Genomic DNA, 21,858 nt, shown 5'->3' with positions numbered 1-21,858 from the left:
CAGAGCAGTGCAGCATAGTGGAAAGCTATATTGTTTTAAAAGTGGTAGAATATATCTGGATCTTTGTTCTTTATAAAAAGTGACAGAAAAGGAAAACATGGAGGTCAGATTGTTCAGAAAGATTATCACATGGGCAGGTTATCAATTCATTAAAGGAAAACTTCTTCGTTGGGAAACCCAGCATCAAAGGAATTAAGTTGGTGCAGAACCTCAGGAGAATGAATCTGTGCAGTAGGTTTCTGACTCTTTCTAAGTACGAATACTCGCCCTACATTGGGGATGGGGTCAATTGATACAACATTACAATGGGTTTCGCATTATACCTTTCCTTTCCTTCATAAGCTGCTTTTGCTAAAAATAATGCTGTGTCCATTTGTGGGAAATTTGGAACTGGAACTCGGGTTTGTAAACAGTTCAGGTACACCTAACAAGACAATACAGATTTATCATCCTGCAACCATACAATTTTCTGTACATTATCAAGTGACAGACAATTTTTAATTATGGTCTGGGTTAGGTCTACTGAGACTCTTCTCCATATTGAGTGCCCAAGTAGGGCTAAAATATTTGGTAGCAGAGTGTCTCTGTCAAAACTTATTGTGGACTAATACGAGTGCGAGAGCGAAAGGGTGTGTCCAGTAACCGTGAGTCTGGAGACGGTCAGGAGTGTTGCGGTCTGGGGTGTCTAATCACTTGCTCCTCTGTGAGTGAATAGGAAGGCAAGTGAGACACTATAGATAGTTGGTCCCGGGGCCATGGGTACTTAGAAGGTAGGATGACTCAGTCCCTGGCTTCTAAGGTTTCATAATCCCAAGCATAGTTCTGTGACTCTGTAGAATCACAATACTGTCTTACAAGTGGATTACCTTTACTTGTTCTGAAAATAATTCCACAATTCCAACACCTTATCCATTTTAACACTCACATGAGCTATCTTTTACCTTTCAAATACAAGCCCTAGTCTCTTGTATTAAAAAATGGACACCCTTGTTATCATGTATTAATGCATATGATGTCCTTGTCTGGTTGCTGCTTCCAGTTGCCTTTTCTTTTATTTAGAGATATGATAATGAATGTTTTATCCTGTGCACTAACTATCTTTTTTTCCTTACTGGTTTCTTGCCTATCACAGGTTACTAGAAGTTTAAAGAACATGGACTGTGAATAAAAATTAAATATTTGGATGGACAGACATCAGACAAGTACACCGTCTTTTCTTTCATTAAGTGCAGAATCTATCTTTTACTTGGATGTCGAATCTTTCCTAATTTGGCTCATTTCTCTTCCCTTTTAGGGCATGAACATTAAACAAGGTTTAAAGCATCTATGGAGCGCTATCAGATAAATAATATTATCTTAAGATTTTTTTCACTGTGGAATGTTGTTGCTATCTGAATTATGACGCTTTTCTCAATTATTCTTTGTACTTTTTCTTACCACAGGTACCTGGGTCTTTTCTTTTTCAATGTGGGATCTTCAAGGACCAAAGACAGGCTGCTAACTACTCTCAGGTCAATGTGAAGTACTGAATTTGTTACCTTGCAGGTTCTCCTAGTTGGGTGCCAAAGATGCAATGCTGTTTCTTTTAATTCTTTGTGGAACTGGCAGTTGGCTCTGGTTTAAGCATGGAATTTATGCAAGGCAGCATCCAAGATGGCTGCTGACAGCAAGATTTCACAAGAACTCAAGCACGTCATCTGAGATCTCTGAAAGAATGCACACTCAAGCACATTCTTAGGAGATGTGTTGTGCTTTGGTGTCCTTGTGGGTTGTGGATGGATTGTTTTTGACAAGTGGGGGGCACGTGACCTGTAGAGGCACTGTTCAGGCCTTACATTACACCACTCCCAGAACCTTACAAACTACCTTTGACTTGCTTGACTATTTCAAATGAAAATCTTTTGATGTCTGGGGGATGTAAATGGTTCACTGGTTCCCAAATTCGGTTTTCATGGCCGTAACCTTTACAGCCAAGAATGTAGAACAATCGCCCTTTAATTCTATTTGAATCCAATATGGTCTTAACTTAGTAATCTGGAGGGTTATGGAGCAGAATAGGCTGTAGAAGCATAGAAATATTAGTTTAAAAATCCAGCCATTTTGCTAGATCCGGACTAAATTTTAATTATGCTGGTGAAACTGGTGTATTTTTGTTAATTTCGAGTAATGAAATTTTAGTGAAATAACCAAGATTGTGTGATTTTGGGGAGAAATTCAATTTAAGATGCACCTTTCAGATAATTTTCTTAATGTGTGCGTCATTTAAGGTATATTTTCTTTACCCAAGCAGATCGTTTTGGGTAATTCTTTAGCAAAAAACTAAAAATATGAAAGCAAATGGCAGTGTTGTGAACGCAAATGACAGTTCCTTTAATGTGGGCCATCAACAAGCATTTCAGGTAGATTTTTTACCCCAATTTCTTTCCATCTTGGGTGGTTCCTCCTTTGGATGCCTCAACATTTGGATCGGTGTCAGATTGGGGCAGTTTTACTGAAGTTAACAGGTCTGTGAGGACTGCTTTTATTAACTTCTCTTTAGAAATGATTCTTAGTTGTTATAGGCTGGGGGGTCTTATTTTGATCTGGAAATCCATATAAAGATAAGTTGTCAGCTTTGACATGGTTTTTCTAGGCTGATATTGAATGACAAAGTTATACTCATTAAAGAGTTGCATCCAGCATAATTGTCTGGAGTTGTCTGGTGTATTGTAGAAATTTTAAGTTTTTGTGGTCTCTCAGAAAGAGAAGGATGTGATGGGCCCCACGATATTAACAGCACTTCTTGAAGGTTGTTTTAGTGGCCAGGAAGTCTTGGTCTGCCATTTAATAGTTGTTTTATGTGGGAGGTACTGGATATAGTTGGCCTGATTTGGGATCTTGCGGAGATAGGACCCCACCTAGGGCAAACAAAGAAGCATCTGCTTCCACCCAGAAAGGTTGAGTAGTATTAGGGCCCTTCAATACTGCGACTGAGGTAAACCTATGCTTGAAAATTTCAAATGTCTGCTCAACAACTTCTTACCTTAAAATTGTCGGTATCGCTTTGCATTTCTTTTAAGAATAAAGGCATCTTTCACTATGTAGTTGATTCTAACTTCTTAGGGTCCATGCTATTTCCTGTGGGGTAATCAGAAACCCAAAAGTATCTATTTTGTGAACATCAACAAGTCCTTTCCCAAGCTTAGCATCCATATTATTCTTTCTTAATGCCAACAACATGAGTCTAATTGAGATACATTCTCTGAATACTCTTTCGAATAAATTAAGGTATCATCAATGTGCACAATAATTAAGACATCAATGAAGTTTTGAAGTAGTTCATTGATAAAGAATGGAGACGTGCAGATGCAGTAAAAGGTCTGGAAGGCATAGCTTGGTATTCATAGAGACCAATTTGGCCCAAAATGCAGTCTTCCATTCATTACTCCTTCGGCTTTCTCACTAGATGGTTGGCCCACCATAGGTCCAGCTTGGTAAACATTATGGTATTTCATATCTGGTCTAGTAAGATTGGAATCAGTGGTAGTGGATATAATTTTTTGTACTGCAGTCTTATTTAGCAGGAGGTAGTCAATACATATGCACAATCATCTACTCTTTTTGGGAAGAAAAAAGAATTGGAATGATGCAGGTGACTTTGAGTGGCGGATGAACCCAGTGGTCAGATTCTCTTCCCGTTACTCTTTCACATTTTGATTTTCAGTCTTGACTATTGCATTGATAAAGCTCCAAAGAATTTGTGAACCAAGGATTAGGTCAATCTGACAATCAAAGGACCTATCCGGCGGCAGGGTATTGTCCAAAATGTTGATTAAACCATGGTACTCTTTGGGGAGGTTTTATTTCACACTTTTCTTGGCTATGGTGTGTACAATTGGAATATCTGCAGATTTACACTGTGTATTACAGAATGTGAATTTAGGGTTACTTCTCTTAAGACCCAGTCAATTGTTGGGTAATTAGTCTTTAGCCAATGCACATATTTTGTGACATCAAATAAATGGAACACTATGATTTTCTTATTGCCTTTTCCTTTCGACATTTAAACCTTTTATTTTTAATCAATAGTTTCGCTAACTTTTTTTGTATTTAATTTGCAATGAATTTGGTTAGAAAATGTTTCTCATTATTATTTTTTATATTATTCAGAATAAGTTGACAATTTTAAGTTGTTTTAAGTCCTAAGTGCAATTATAAATGTATTAAACATACAAATACTCATTCATTCTATTTAAGTTTTAATACAAAATATTTAATTTAGTGCATTTAGAAATATATTTTTTGAATGGCAATGGTCTTGTTTTTTTGTGGGTGTGTGCTTTGTTTTAAAATATCCCTTACAAAACCCCTTAAAAAGCAATCAGGCTTAACTTAGAGGTAGTTTTTATGCGGCATACAAAGCGTAATAAAGTTAAAAAAACAACACAAACAAGCTTCGAACCAATTTAGAAAATAGAGGAAATTTTAAAAAACAAAATGATACCAGAACAAACCACGTCCAATCAGTAGAACCGGAAATATTGAGTTCTAAAGTTTTTAGTGCAAATAGCTTGTCAAACCACAAAGCGCCACTCACAGTCATCGCTGGACTGAGAGAAAGTCACAATTTCAGGGTGACTGCAATGGAGTGTGGGCCAAAAACAGGGACCAGATTAGTCCTGCTGAAGATTACCTTCTTAAGTCCAGTGCCAAGAGCTCAGTTCGGATTGGAGGAAACTGCTAGGAGGAGGCTTTTGGCATGAAGAGCAGGTCGAGCATCGCTGATGGTCACTGAACTAGAGCAAAAATGTGGTCATCGCTAGAGCTTTGTAATGGGTTGTTGTTGCTGTAGTGCAAAGTGCGGGTATTGCATTGCCAGTCGTCACAGACCCTCACTGTCAGCACAAAGAAAATGTCTTACTGGAACTTTGTGTTAGTGGTCGTCATGAGTTGTTGTTGCTAAAGGATACAGTGCAGGTCTTGCTTTTCCGGTCATCATTGACATTTGCTGTCAGCGCATACAGCTGGTCAGCCAGCTGACCCTGGGTAGTCTGTAAGCAAGTCAAGCATGTCCATTCTTCTTTCTTCAGGTAGCAGGGCATTTATTTAAGCAGCAGGGCAGTCATTCTTCTAAATCTTCCACAGTTCCAGGAGTCTTCTCATGAGTGGTTCTGGAGGTTCTTTATTTATACCCGGTGCCAGCCTTTGTGTGAAGGGACTCCCTGCCCTACTACCAACACTTGTTGGAAAATGTTTTTCCCTACTATGGTAAAGGCTCCAAACTGTCTGGGATGACAAAAGGCAGGGACTGCCTGGTGTCAGGTTCCTTTGAGTGTAGTGTAGCCAAAGCCCTTTAAAGTGTAAGTGAGGCTGGGCACAGCTCCTCTCCTACCATCGTGTCTGAATGGCCCACCTTGTCCTGTCAGGACTGTCACCTTTTCTTCTTGGAGGAGATTTCACTGATGCCAGGACTTGAGGGGACGCCTCTTGGGGATCAGGTCTCACTGCAGCAGAGACCAGCAGCAGGGCTCAGGCAGGTCCGAGCAGGCGCAGTTGCAGCTGGGCAGTTGCAGGAAGGCTTCTGAAGATTGTTATGTCCTTTGGCTCACACAGCATGTCATCCAACTGACCCTTGGAGTCACTCCCAGTAGCTTGAAAGCAAGTCAAGCATGCCCAGTCTTCCTTCTTCAAGCAATAGGGCAGTCCTTCAGACAGCATGGCAGTCCTTAAAACAGCATGATGTTTGCTCATCTGAATGTTCTCATGAGTGGCTGTGGAAGTCCATTATTTATGCCTGGTGCCAGACTTTGTGTGGCAGGGACTCCCTATCCTACTCTTAACACTGGATCTGGATCGTTATTTTCCTTCCGCTCAGGCTCCAAACTGACTGGGGCAGCAAAAGTCACGGCAGGCCTGGTGACAGGTTCTTTTGTGCATAGTGTAGGAAAAGCCCTTTCAATTGTAAGTGAGGCTGGGTACAGCTACTCCCCTGCCATCCTGTCAGGATAGCCCATCTTTTCTACACATAAGCCCCTGTTGTGTCACTGTTTGGAAGCAATACACAAACCTAACACCAAAGACATTTAGAGTCCTGGGAACAAGGACACTGTCAGAAAGGCACAGTTGGTTGGGACAAGAAAATGTCAACCTTCTATAAGTGGCGCTTTCAGAATCGTAGCCTAAAATCTAACTTCAGCTTTAATAAGGAATTTAAATCACAAATTATTTGAGCATCAACAGTAGACCTCGATATGCTCCCAATCTAAAGTTAGCACTTTACATGTAATAAGGTGGCCCAGTGTTAGTCAGAGAGCTATCCGTACAACAGTAAAAAATTACTTTAGGAGTTTCTCCACTGTTGGGATCTATAGAAGTTAAGTACACATGTCCTGCTTTTGAAATACAATGGACTTAGGTGTGAAGTATTAGTATTAAAAAGGAAGGTTTATTTTGCCAGGTCGAAATTACAGTTTAATACTTCACTACAGGCTACAGAGACAGGCCTGAGGAATATTTTTAAAGTGTTACTGTGGGTGGCACAACAAGTGCTGCTCCTCATTATTAGAATTTAATTTATCTGCATACAGATAGAACCATTTAATTAGAACCCCCAAGTAAATTATATGGGCCAATTAGGTGTTGGTTGGTTTTACCATGTTTGAAGTAGGGAGCACTTTAGCACTGGTTAGCAGTGGTAAACTGCATAGAGTCCCAAAGCCAACAGAAATTAAAACAGAGGTGAATAAACTGGCAAAGTTTTGAATGAATATGTGTGAAGTTTGCAGAGGAAAAATCTTCGCTTAGCACACCCATACTATTATTTATACATACCGATTTCAAGTTTTAAAAATTAGTTCATTTTCATCTTTTAAAATAAGTGTAGAGAGTGAGCGATTATTTTACATTTTAAAACACAAAGTAGGTTCCAAAAACACTAGAGGACTCGTTAACAATCCCTGTGCGCCACCGGAACGTCACTTTTAATGACACTCCGATGGCACTCACTGCAGAGCCATATATGTGAGGCCATGTAAAGCCACCCTGCGTGGCTTTTCATGGCCTCATAGATATGGTGTGAGGTAACGCAGCTCAAATAGCTGCATTACCTCACACTCCGATAGGTAGGCATGCCATGGTTAATATGGTGGATGTTTCTACGTAATACCCATGTCATTGGACACATTCCTAGATTTACAACATGCTGTAAACCTGGGAATGTGTCAAAAGCCAACGCCTTCCCAGGGGTGGCATAAGGGTTGTTTTTGTGAAGAAAGGTGTCCCTAATTTCATTGCAGGCTCCTTTGCACCATGATGCAAGGGGGCCTGCGTTGGTGATAGGCAGCAATTTGTGCGCTAGCGCAGTAAAAGAGGACAGGAATGCGCCGTATGTCATAGATGTGCCACATACCTGCTCTTTTCTTTTGATGTAGGGCAGAGCCGCAGGAAGACTATCCCAAAAATAAGTAAATGAGGCCCTAGGTATTTAAGAAACCCACAGACGTTTCCATAACAAACTAGAGCTTCCATTTCTGTGGTCATCAGTTCAAGTCCAATAAAGTGTTCCTGCTGAAATATCATGCTGGTTGGAATTCAGCAACAAATAAACACTGTCGTTCTCACTAATTTGAAACAACATGGGCCAGAAGCCTGGAGCAGCAGGAGATTTATTTAGATCTGCGCTTTCACCAGTCTCTCAGCCAGTCCATCAAGATAGGTGAAAGCTGTGAAAGGCCATTTACTTGCGCTTAGTTGCATTTTAATTTCTTCAATTTCTCCAAATTAAACTCTTCAGGGAATGCAGCGGAGTAGCATGTGAAGCTTGAGGAACACACAATTTATCCTCCTGGTTTTCTAAAGGATCTCAGCGATTGGACACAACGGTGTAGAATCTATAGGAGGTAAAATGTAATTTGTAATTTGATGGTGCTGCTGCACTTATTGCTGGCACAATCTTCTTCAGACCCCACGAAGCCAATTAGAGATAACTGCGAGGAAGAAAGGATTTGAGTCGTCTACCGTTCATCAATGTTTGCAAAAGAAGCAGTACATAAGAACCCCTTCAAATGTTCCTAAGCCATATTTATTTTTTAGTTTGGCTATATTCCCATTTTTGTGTTTTATTTTTTGCATATTGATTAACAGGACGAGCGACTGCCTAACACGGTGGAAATTTCAACCAACCTGTGACATGAAGGAATTTATTGTAAATATATTTTAAAATTAATTTGTAATTTTATTGTTCGTGTCCTTTAGTTTGGGCTCGTGCATCCAAATAAACGTGATGAACATAATTCAAACTATTGTCTTGGTTTTGGAGGAGTGACGTATGGGACAGAAAGTTACAGGAAGTTACAGTATTTGTCACCAATACTGTTTCTGCCTAATGTGACCCACCAACAAGTATAGCTAGATGGCTGCCTGCACCTCCAGTCCACACCGACCAAACAAACCTGATGCATTGTGCGGCAACATCCAACACATATAAACCACACCTATCACGGTTCCTATCCTTATTCCACAACCCATACTCAGTGAACTCAGTGCAGGAGACCTACACCACCACCTGAATTACTATCTTATTTACAAAGAAATATAGACACTGGATTCGCCAAAATAGTGTGCCTGTCTGATGTCAGTATAAAAGCAACAATATCTCAGCAGGATACAATGTAATTACTTAAATCTGTATGTACAAGACATTACAGTTTAGCGAACAAAAGAGAGGAGACTTCAAATAGTTCAATCCATGCGCCCGTAGGCGTCATATATTATACGAAGATCAGTAAATATACAGAACAGTTGTAACAGCACTGTAGGGTATAAATAGCCAGGCAACCCTAGTGATATGTGTACAAAGTGCTCGTGACAGTGAAGTAACGGCGCAAGTGACAACGTGAAAGATACCACAGCAGAAGGCGCAGAAGAATATACAGTATTTACAGATTAAAAGGTTCAAACATCAACTTATTCAATGGTACAGTTCGTGATTTCAGTTATGTTAATGAACCAGGGGTCAGAGTACACCTAGGGAGTTCGAGCTGGTGGGCAATGGTCGACGGCGTTTCGATCCTCTCAAATTAGGATCATCCTCAGGACCTGGGTTGCCTATTTGTAGAGTGCTCTGTAAATAAGAATAGGTATCAGGGCGGCTGGAGTTAGAGGGAAGGACAGAGAAAGGGAGATAAAGAGGCAAGCAGACTGTAAAAAAGGTCTACCTGGAGCGTATTGAATGAAGCGCTGGTGTAGCAACGTTGATGAAAAAGGACGGCGGTGGAATGAAGAGCAATTATAGGAAGGAGTCCATCGCGCAGTCTATGGGAGGCAAGAGATAGGCAATTTACCAAGGGGCAGAAGGCAGAGATGCAATTCAAGGGGACGGCGGAGTGAACCGAGGACTCACCGCTGTTGGATGGGGAGAACCGAGGACGTGCGGTTGGTAGTCACTCGGAGTAGGCTTGGAATTCCGGGAAAAGAAACGAGGACGTGCGGTTTGTTCGTCACTCGAGGGACGGTGGAACCGGCCTAGTGAAGAGGGTGAAAAGGCGCGGAAATGAGAATTGGAAAAATGATGAAGGAAAGTTAACGGGACATGGCAACAGCGTGAGCAGCGACTTACCCAGTCGATGAGCCAGGGGCATCAGAGGATTACGGGGGTCAGGAATAAATCCGCAGTATCGGACAAGTCACGGTCGTGTACTCGTCGCGGTCAGTGCCAAGAATGAAGGACGCGAAGCCTTCTATAAGGCGGGACTGGTAGCGATACGGGAAGGCCATTCATTGGGTAAAGGCGGCACAGGGGCGGGACTAAGAGGCGGGACTGCTGGCGATGCGGGAAGGCCGTTCAATGGGTGACGGAGGCAAGGGGGCGGGACTGTAGCTAGGGACGCTTCCAGCGCGGGTGGAGAGCAAGGAAAGGGAAAAGTTACGCTTGTGCTGATCGGGCAAGGGATGTAACCAAGGACGCGTGGGATCAAGGCGAGGCGGTCACAGAAACCTAGAATGTCATTGAGGGGTAGTATAGAACAATAAAAATCATTTGGTTGGGAAGAAGTGAGGAAGTGTACATGGGAAAGAAGGTCTTAAAGGAGACGCGCAAATAAAGTCCAGCGTACAGGAGATAGAAAGTGAAACCATGTACATATGAGGAGCACAATCCCATGTATGGGTATACATGTCAGAAATAACATTATAGTCGATTGGTAGAGGGAACAATTATCAACAAGCAAAAAAATGATGTCAGCATAACAAGCAGAAATATCTTTATTGGCGTCTCGCAGATGGCCAATGCATGCAGACCCCCTGGGTTGAAAGTGGGGCCAGATGAGTATGCACGTTCGCCTTAGGACCCTGGTCAGGATTTGAGGAGTATTAGAGGCCCACAATGGAGCAGAAGCTTACTGCAACAGGGCAACTATCGAGTAGTGGAGGTACGCGGAGGCTACTTGTAGCTGAGTGATAGCCAAGCACGGAGTGGGAGTATACAGGGCCCTAATGCCAGGACATCTGGGTGGATGAGGAAACGCTGAAGGTGGTGGTGGAAACTCTTGAAAGAGGCCTGTGTAGTGATACACATATTAACAAAGCGGCACGAGCATCCGACATTTAATATTGTGTCTGACCTTGCCACACATTCCCGGCCTATTGCAAGAGGATCAGTAGTGCTGCAGGGGTACGCTGATCTGATGACTATAGTGGCGATCTGAAGCCGGGGGGGGGGGGGGAAAGGGGAGGTCTAGTCCGGACCAAGAGAGTGTAGAATAGTGGTCCCACCACATGGAGGCTGGGTCTGGGCCCCTGCCTGGCGACGCAACTGAATCTTCAAGGGAAGAACAAGGAGGCCACGGAGCAAGAATGGTGAAAGAGAAGGGTGGCAGGGTGGCAAATAAAATCTCCAGTTCCGCACTGCCACTCCCACTGGACCAGGGGGCACAGGCGGCAGCCCTGACCGCAGGTGAGGATGAGATGGCGCAAAACAAAGAACGAGGCCCCTCCATAGCGGATGTGTTGACTGCTATTCATGCCATGAGGGATGAGATGATTCATATGATTGATTCCGTCAGCATCAATGTTAATCTACACTGATATGATCGAAGGAAAGTTTTGGAGAGGGTGACCACCACTGAACAAAAGGTGGAAACTCTACAGACGGAGCTACATACCCTAAGGGAGATGGTCACTGACCTCCAGAAGCATGTGGTGCGCCTCGATGACCGAGCTGAAGACGCAGAAAGTAGGTCATGTAGGAACAACCTTTGCTTTGTTAGCTTCCCTGAAAAAGCAGAGGGACCATCTGTGGAACTCTTTCTGGAAGACTGGCTGGCTACTGTGTTGGCCCCTAAGAAACTCTCCGAGCTTTTTACAGTGGAGAAGGAACACAGAGCATTGGCCCCACCTCCTGGGGTGCTGCCCAGGGCACTCATTGCTCAATTTCTTAACTTCTGTGACCGAGATGCCATCCTGCAACTCATCCGAAACCGGGGCCCGCTGACATATGAAGGCCACCAGATTTCCATCTACCCCGATTACACACAACGAGCGCAGGAACAACGACCATACTTTCTCGCAGTGAAAAGGGGCATGCAAGACTTGAACCCCAAATATAGTCTCCTCTTTCTGGCAAAAGTGAGAGTCGAGAGCAAAGGGAAGGTTTTATTTTTCTTTTCGGAGGCAGAAGCAAGTGACTGGTTGGATACTAGAGGCTCCCCGGCAGCTTGCTTGGTACCCTCCACAGTGAAATGTGGATGATAGTGTTGAGGAGGACCTTTTGGCATGGGTCTCTTTGTTGGCAGACCTACAAGGAGGCTAAGCGCCTGCCTCCTAGGAGGCCCCGGGTGGGGAGGCCTCCCAAAGAAAAGAATAAAAGTTGTAAACTGCCTAGGGCATGTATGAAATTCTAGCAAATAGATATTTTTGAATTGTGCATGTGATCATGTAACCTGACGTGGACTGACCGGGGATGGAAGGGTAGGGAAGGGGGGGAGAATTAATTAATGAGGTATGCTGTAAGCGTTATATTGGAAAGTAACATGTAGGGAACAAAGCTGTCTGTAAATGGTAATTGAAGCAAATGATGCCCACATATGCAGATGTAATGCTGTTACTTACAAATGCCAATAAATCTTTAAGAGTAAAAAAAATCAATGTTATGAAAAATATAGAAAGAATTGAAAATAAAATGCATATTCATCAGTAACATTTCATTATTATTTTATACAATATGTACCTATATAATGCAAGGAGAGAATATTACATACCTTGTAAGGTCACATTTTGATATTTTGGATATTAAACATTCATTTGATCACCTATGTTACATTTCTTGTCTTAAAAAAATAATTATGCATTTCTACTACATTGTAAAAATACTTTCCTGTTTTTATCAATTATGTTCAATTTGAATGGTAATTTTTGCCTTCATGTTGTTTCTTTTTTAAATGAACTTTATTGGCATTCGAGTTTCATAAAGACAATGTTAAAGTCAAATGTTGAAACAATAGCGCGGTCCCCTATTTCCCATTATTCCTCATTGCATCGGGTCAGTCCCAACAGTTTCGCATTGCGCTGCATTATCTATAAACGTCATACGATCTAAGTAGGGGGATTCCAACTTTCTATCTGTACCCTCTTAGTTGGTGTCTTGTGTACCTCTTATACAGTGCCCGTAGGCGTACAAGCATTATGCCAATCCTAAATTGGGTTTCCCCTTCCCTACCCCTCTCCCGCCTCCCCTCCCTTCCCAACTATAGTCCCAGCTGTCATGAGATTTGTTATAGTTGGCATGTACTAGTCCTTAATGCCATCTCATATATGGACTGTTGGGTCCCCGTATCCTGCTCCCCCTTGGGGTCCTATAGCATATGACACCATGCCTGGAGGTCATCTTCTAGCTTTTCATCTTTACGAACCATCTTCATTTGTACCCTTTCCGCAGTTGCCCATTCACACATATTTTTCATCCATTCCTCTACCCTTGGAGGTCTCAGACGCAGCCATACTATTACGATTCGCCTCTTCACTAGTATCAATCCCAGAGAAAGAAAACATTGACTTAATTTTTTGTTTCTAGGAGTAAGTGTTAGGCCGAGCAGTACCTGTCGGATCTCTTTGGGGATCACCCACCCCGTAGCTCTCTGAAGGTGTATTAGCAACGTATCCCAGTAGGGGTAGAGTGTAGGGCATGCCAAAATCATATGGAGGAAGTCTGCCGCCTGTGATATATTTCTGGGACACTCATCCCCTCGGGGTGGGGAAATTCTATGCAGCCTACCCATGGAGAATTATATTATATTGCAGGAGTTTGAATCTTGCATTAGAGCTAACTATACTCGCCCCCTTAAGCACTCTCTCCCATTCTCTGTCTGATAGTGGTACCTCCAATACTGCGTCCTATTTGTGCTTCAGTGGTAGGGTCCCATGCTGTAAGTCATCCCTTAAGGCTAGGTATGAGTGGGAGATTAGGTGCCTCCCCCTGCCTTATACAACATTACCTTCATGATGTTAGTGCAGAGGGTTACTTAAGGAATTCTGCCCATATTTCTCGGGTAACCTTGGAGATTTTCCCATATTGTAAAAATTGTCCCAAGTCGAAGAACTCTATGGCTTTGTCACGTGTTAAAAACCTTCCGTCTGTGTATAGATCTCCTATTGTTTGGCACCCTCCTTCCTTCCACCTGCACACGGACATCGAATCAATAATACGGGCAAATGATCGCAACAACCAAAGAGGCATATCCGGATCATATGGGGCATGTTAAACCACTCTAGGAATGCTCGCTCCTATATCCCGGCCACTTGCTGTACAGTGTACGGGATTTGGGCAGGGACCCATCTCACGAGCATTAATAATTCTGGCAGTGTGTATCCGGTATGTGTGACTGCTAATAGATCAGCCTCCCACGAATTATCTGGGTCCAGCCAGTGCACTGCTTTCTGAAGCTGGGACACCATATAATACAATTCCAGGCATGGGACCGCCAATCCTCCTCATCATCCCCGTGCTGCTGCAATGTTTGTAAGCTTACACGTCTACGCCTGTTACCCCCACAGAAGATCTATGAGAAGCTGGTCTAACGTTTGGAAGTAACTGCGAGGGATGATATAAAACGAGTGCTGTAGCGCATAAATACATCTAGGCACGAGGAGGTGGAAGAGGCTGGGGAGAGGAAGATGGCAGAGTGAGTCTGCCATGGTGGACACTGCTCGGTGACCTCCCCGATTGTCTCCGTGGCCACCCCGGCTCTCCCCCATTCTGCAGCCTGTAATGGGGATTAAGAACATGAAACTGCAGAGCATCTTGCGGCTGCGGCTATGGTGGCTGCGGTGATGGCGGCCAGTAAAGCAGGCATCCTGAAGTCAGGCTTCTAACAAACATATTGATGTGGCGGCCCGGCTCAGCAGTAACGCGCAACTCTGTGTACGCAAGTAGAGTGGCACTGTGGTTTCATGTTGGGCTGCTCCTCCGCTCCACTTCTGCTTCTGCTATAGCATCTGGAGCCCAAGTGACTCCCTGTGGAGGACAGCGGATGCTGGCAGCACCCAGCAAGGCAATGGTTCCTCCGTGAACAACTGCCCCCAAAGGGCGGGGGCGGGCAGGGGATAATGATACTGTGTCAGGAGCAGAGGGAGCAGCAGTGAGCAGTGCCTCTATAGTGGCTGAGAGTGCTACCGGCATAGGCAGTAGGAGTGAGGGCCTGGATGCTGCACTCGACCCTGATGCCTGCTCCCAGCTCGGACAACCAATCCTATGGCTACTACAGTCTGGCAGGGCTGGAGGGTTGCTCCAGCCCTGCGGTCGGAAAACTCCATCCCTGGGCTTGAGATGGCTGAAGCCCTGATTACTGCTGTGCAGGATGGCTGGGGAGGGCCCATGCCTGGCTCACCCAAGGATATAGAAACATCTCTCTTGGTGCAGCAGAAGAGTGGCTCCCCTGCAGCAGCTCATGTGGACCCTAATGGCATGGGAGCCCTGCTTGAGACTGGCAGAGAGGGAGAGAGTGAGAGCCACCCTCTACAAGTGCAGGCCGGCATCTCAGAAATAAGTATTCTCTGCCCCTCTGTGCTACCTAATATCCAAACCACCTCAACAATACTAGCAGTGCAAGTGCAGCCTAATTTACAGCTCCTCATTAATAGTGCAAACATTGGCTTGCCCAAAGATGCGTTCCTTAGCTCTCAAGCCGATTTAGTCTCCTGCTGGGATAGCCAAATGCCATCACCTAGGCCCACTGACAATAGAGGGTCAGTTCTATCTGTTGTCCTCTGCTTGCTCATCCTATCAATGCCCCTTTGGATGCTTCGGGTGGTGTTTTGCCGGAACCTGAGAAGCAGTCTATGAATGCAGGCGGTAGTGGCGGCGAGATCGAGGACGCCGCAGCACTAGATAAATCTAAAGCACATACCCCTGTGGAGGAGAAATGTCTAAAGGGGAGAGGTCCTAAAAACACTAGAGGGGCTTAAGGCGGCAAAGGTGGAAAAGGTCGTGGTGGTGCTAAACTCCCTCTTACTGCTATAGTGGGAAAATTTAAAGACTCTGCTCCAAGTGTCACAAAGGCTGACTCCGGGTTTAGTCCTCTCCGTAAATGGGTGGCATCGAAAGGAGAGGTAAAAGTCATTATCTCACGGCTTTCTAACACTAGCAATGTTGCATCTATTGTACAGACGGAGCCTGCATCAACTGAGAGCGAACACCCACTGATATTCTCTCCCCCTGGAATGACTTCTTCAGTGGCGTCAGTAGTCAACAATCAACTGTGCAATCCCGAGGGGAGTATGGGCAAAGAGCTTGATTTGTCCAGGTCATCCACTTCTGCAATATGGCGGGGCCAGTAACCGGATATTTGGAGTCTCTTGAGCAGGATGCGCCCTCTCTTTCTGCAATCTTGCAGGTGCTGCCTATTCAGAGAGCTGAGGCTCAGGAGACCTACACTCAAGCAAAAGTAGACAGTGGGGACATTAAACAAGCTCTAATATATGTCACTAGCAAGGTCGCTTCATTGTCCGCAGACGTCACAGAATTGCAAGAACGGGTTGCAGTGGTCGAAGAAGCTAACACCCACATCGCAAGTGTCGCTAAAACGCACGAAACATAGGTGGCATTTTGACAATCTAAGGTCGAGGACCTCGAGAACCATCAACGGCGGCTTAACCTACGGGTCTTTGGCAGTTAGAAGTGTAGGTGCTAAAATCAAGATACTAGAGGCTGGAATTAGGCGGTAGAGGGGCAAAAGTCATGCAATGTCTGACTTAAACTTTTTGTGCTGGAATGTTGCAGGGCTGACTCAATCTTGTAAACAATGGTTAATTAGGGAGGAACTTTATATTTTAAAACCACACCTACTAGGATTAATTGAGACTCACCTAGCATACAAAGATTGGTCACTAGTGGGACAACTTGGCTATGATACACTAATGTGCACTTCGTAAACAGTCTCCATACGTGGGGATGCCATATTGAAATTTAGGAACTTAGCAGCTACTGTTTTGCGTACATTGTCTGATACCAAGGGAAGATGGGCAATAGTTCAGTTGCTGACAGAGGGTCGCACGGATACGATTTGTGTTGTATAAGTTATACATATCTCCCCTGAGATTTTCGATTATTTAAGTGCCGAATTACTGGGTTGGGATAGGGATCGGGGATCTGATAGTCGTGGAGGATTATATTTGTATTATGGAAGCAAAATAGACACCACTAACAGCAAGGTATGGGTCAGAATGGTCAGGACCAGAGCAGCGCTGCGGGACTTGTTGCATATCCATCAGCTCGACGACGCCTGGAGGGTACAGTTTCCAACATTGCCAGGATTTACATTTTATTCACACCCGCATAAACACTGCTCCCGCATCGACATGATTTTTACTAAGCGATCGCTGCTGCAAAATGCACGAGTAGAGGTCTGCCCTAAGATCATATCTGACCACAATCCAGTTGTGCTGACTCTGCAGAAACAGCCTGCAGTCAGAAAAGCGCCCAGCCTTTCTCATTTCCCAGACATCAATTTAGCAATCCTGAATACCAGGCATATATTTGAAGGGCACTGAAGGAGTACCTGAACAACAATCTTGGCACGGCTAATATCGCAAGTGTATGGGACTGCAGGAAAGCGTTTGTTAGAGGGGAGACTCTCCAGTTTATTCTAGTGCAAAACCGGTAGGCGGCTGAGGTGGTAGAGCAGGCTAGACGTGAGTACATAGACTTTGAGCGTCAGCACGTTGGGGCAATAGCAGTCAGGGATCCAGGGGCACAGTCAATATACCTACGGCTCTTAAAAACACGATCTAAAATCAATAGAGGGTTATTGTATAAAATCGCTATTAATAACCACAAGCATAAATCCTTGTAATATGAATATGGGGAGAGAGTGGGGCAGGGGCAGGTGTTGGCTCTTCAGATTGCCGACCAAAAGGCCAGGTCTAATATTAAAATCATCAAAGAAGAGAGCGGACTGTCTTTCATTCAACCACAGGATATAGTCAAGCAGTTTAGATTTTTTATGCCAACTTATATTCTGCTGTCACCACATTTAGTCAGCACACCTGCTATGAGTACTTGCAGGAGAGCCGTTTGCCTTGTCTTGACTCTTTAGATGCTGACGAATTACATATTGCGCTAACTGCGATCGAAGAGGCTATTAAGTCGCTACTCTCTAGAAAAGCGGCTGGAGAGGATGCTATCCTGCTGGAATTTTATAAGACTTTCAGGTATTTATTGGCACCAGTATATATGCAATTGAGTACTGGTAGTGGGGGTGATGCTCCCGCCTCATGGAGCGTAACCAATATTGTGGTATTTCCTAAAAGGGGGAAGCCGATCGACAATAGAAGTTCATATCGCCCAATATCTTTAATTAACGCAGACGCCAGACTCTTTTCTAAGATTTTAGCCTCTCGTCTTGCTCCTCTTATCCACAAGTTAGTATCAAAGCAACAGCATGGCTTCGTTCCTGACAGAGACACAAGCCCCATATAGGCACTGCTATAGCTGCTTTTGACGTCTCTTCCAAACTTAACAAACAGATTGGCATGCTTATGCTCTACGCAGAAAAGGCGTTTGATAGAGTGGCCTGGGAGGCCTTATGGCTTACCATGACAGCGTTCGGTCTTGGCCCCAGGTTTATCTCTACTGTACAGAAGCTGTACAAGGAGCCAGTCACCACAATTAAATTGAATGGCATGGCATCTGCCATCTTTGACGTCCAATGGGGGACACAGCAGGGATGCCCATTGTCCCCCTTACTGTTTGCCCTCTATATCGAGCCATAAACAAGGCATTTTATGCTCTATGTAGGGAGTTCACCTGTATGTCTTAACGGCATGGAGCTTAAGGTCAGTGGATATGCTGACGATATAGCAATCTTTTCTGCTAACCCTGGAGAAGCCATTACACACATCACGCAAGCGGCTGAGTCATTCGGCTCCTTTTTGGGTTATAAGCCGAACTTAGCCAAAACTCAGACAATTGTCAACTTCCAATCGGAAGCCTTGCCTTCAGCACTAGGGGTCACACAAACAGTAATTTGTCTCAGGGTCTGTCTTAGTAGCCAGATCAACGATATTGTAACTCTGAACTACGACCCTCTTCTGAAGACAGTATCGGCTAAACTGCGCAGTTGACATTGACTCTCACTAAGCATATTTTTTCGCTCAATAGTACCCTTGTGTGTGCCTTGTTCCTTTTTTAAGAAATTACATAGTGTCATAGGCAGTTTTATTTGGGCTCACAGGCGTGCCAGGAGGTCTCTTAAGTCTATGAAATTACCATATGAATGACAGGGCTTTAAGCTCCCAGATTTTAAGCTTTATTACTGGGCTTCTTTCGTTGGTTGGATTCGTGGCTTGCTCTGCGAGCTGGACGCTGGTTCTGCCTTGCTGTGTTATCAGTTAACTTGCGGCCCGTCAGTCGGGTTAATGCTGTATAAAACTTCTAATCTCAACTAATACAAGCGAGTTAAGTTCAAGGTAGTTAAAGACATTAGTCCAATATGGCAAGATATTGGCAAGCAATATTTGCTTCCTGTCCTGCATCAATACATGGTGCTATGGGGTAATGCCGAACCCATCGGGTATACTGTCCAGCATATTAACATACTCTGGCTGAAGGACTATTGGTCTAGCCTATGAGCAATTTCTGGCTAGTGCCAGTGATGATAGCTTACAGATCGCGGCTAAATTAAGTCGGGCTGTTAGAGCTGAAATAACGGCAGAGGAAATACAGGAATCCATGGGCGTATTAGACCGAGGGGGTAACATCAGTTATTTTAAAGTTGCAGCAGCACCGGGTAGTATACATGCTGTATTATACACCAGAGAGTATATCTAAGTGGGCCTCTCGATCTTCTGAAAAGTAATTCTGTCCGAAGTGTCAACTGTATGCTGCAGACCCCAGACATATGTTCGTTGAATGTCCAAGGCTGACTAGGTTTTGGAGTGGGGTCTATAGTATTCTTAGTTCACTCCTCGGCCCAAACTTTCAGTTTACGGAGAAATAAATATTTATTTGATTAAAAGTGGGGTGGCTAGCTATGTTAACTTGTTGGCTACTATTATTATAGCATGTGCCCAGCTCTGTGTCGCTAGAGTCCGGAATGATAATGCCAGTCCTAGTGTTAATGTGTTCTCGGGCGTTTACTCAGACAGACATATGAGATGGAACTTGCCTTGGCTAAAGCTAGATGGCTGCGCTCTTGGCTTAAATTCAACCTGATTTGGACCGGTCTTCAATGGGGGTAACGAGGCACTGTCACTTTATATTATACTCTGTTATGGCCTTATGTCAGATGCTTCGTTATTTATTTTTATTTATTTAATTTTTGGGGGCTAAGCGTTGTTGTTCTTTAAATTGTGACTATGATTGTTTTCTTCAACACCTGATTTAATTGTCGTGTCTTTTTTTGGACTACTGTATAAGTTAAAACCAAAAAAAAGTATGTATTGTTCACACTTATAGTATTTATGTAATGTATGTCTTACTTTTGGCTAAATAAAAAAAAAAAAAAAAGAAGTTGGGATGCCATATAATACAATTCCAGGCATGGGACCTCCAATCCTCCTCATCCCCACGCTGCTGCAACGTTCTTAAGCTTACACATCTACGCCTGTTACCCTACAGAAGATCTATGAGGAGCTGTTCTAACGTTTGGAAGTGAGTGCGAGGGTTGATATAAAACAAGTGTTGCAGTGCATAAAGACATCTGGGCACGATGATCATTTTCATAATTGCTATTCGACCCATAAGGGACAACGGTAAGTCTTGCCAGAACCTTATGGACCCTCTCAGTCCCTCTATTATTCTGCCAATATTAAGGTCCAGGTACAAAGGACGTAGTTTGTGCCAGCCTCACGCCCAGGTACTTCGTTCCTACCTCGCCCCCAGGGTAATGCTTCCCTAATACCGTCAGACTGCAGTCCTTCTGCCAATCTCCCGATGAGATTGGACTTCCCGGGGTTGATTCGGAGTCCGGAGACCTCCCCAAATCTTCACAGCTCTGTCAGCAGCAGTAATAGTCTGTTGGCTCACGTAAGTAGGCCAGGGAATCATCGGCATATAATGATACCACATGTATGGTCTCTCCCACCTCGATCTCCCACTCTCCTAGCCAACTCCACAATGTTGCTGCCAGTGGTTCTATCCCTAGTGCAAACAGTAACGGTGAAAATGGAGCTCCCCATTGTGTGCCCAGGTGTAGTTCAAATTTTTGGGATACCAGGTTTCCTATTCTGATTTGTGCCACGGAAGAAGTCTACAACAGCCTGACTCACTTAAGAAATTTCTCACCAACCCCCACGTCCGTAAAAACCAGCCATAAAGAGTGCCACTCCACTGAGTCAAATGCCTGTTCTATATCTAACAGTGACATGGCACAATCGTCTGACATCAGGCATGGAGGGTGCCCAATATGTGCCACCCTCCTGAGGTTGTAAGCTGTACTGCGTTTAGGAATAAATCCTGCATGGTCTGGGTGAATGACCTGGGAGATCCCAGGAAGAAGCTGCACTGTCATAAGGCCGCTAAGGATTTTTACATCTATATTTAATAAAGATATCGGTCTATAGGAACTGGTGAGAAAAAGATCCCTGTCCGCTTTAGGCATCATTGCGATTAATGCTTCTCTCATGGTGGGCGGAAGCTCACCCCATTCCAATGCCTCATTTTACATCTCCACTAAGTGATCAGATAACTGAGAGGCATATCTTTGATAGAATTCTCCCGGTAGGCCGTCGGCCCCAGGGCTTTTAGCAGTGTTCAATAGTTGAATGGTCAATAGAACCTTCTCATTTTGGATGGGGTAGTTTAGCTCCTCCGACATCTCTGCCTCAAATCTAGGGCTCTCAATCGAGTCCAGAAATGCTCAGATTCTTTCTGGTGGCTCGGAGGGTGGGCGCGCATAGACTTGCTCAAGATGCTCAGCCAGGGTATCTGCGATTGCAGTTTGTGAAAAAAACCATGGTACTGTTGCGGTTCTGAAGCTGTACTATCGGGCTGACCTGATTCTCTTGTTTAATTAATCGAGCCAATAGAGCTCCTGTTATATCTCCCTCCCTATGCAATCTCTACCTGTATGTGGTGTGTACATGTTTTTCTAGTCTCTGCACGGCTGTCAACAGCGACTCGCATGCTGTCCACCACTCCTCCAACCTATGGGGGGCCCCTGGGAGGACTCCCTCTAGATCCCCCACTGCAGCCTCTTCTTTAGCTATGTCTGATTTCAATTGTTGATGTACCCCATATGATGTTTTGATACATTCTCTTCTTATGACCACTTTCATGGCTTCCCACTCCAGAGCGCGTGCCGAGGCCGCCCCCCATTAGTCTCAAAATATTGTTTTAGAGCTGTTATCACTGCCAACGCAAATGGGGGATCCATTAGCTCCTCTGTCCGG

The sequence above is a fragment of the Triturus cristatus genome, chromosome 9 (assembly GCF_964204655.1).
Source record: "Triturus cristatus chromosome 9, aTriCri1.1, whole genome shotgun sequence".
NCBI classification, from domain to species: Eukaryota; Metazoa; Chordata; class Amphibia; order Caudata; family Salamandridae; genus Triturus; species Triturus cristatus.
This window is presented reverse-complemented; position numbering follows the sequence as displayed.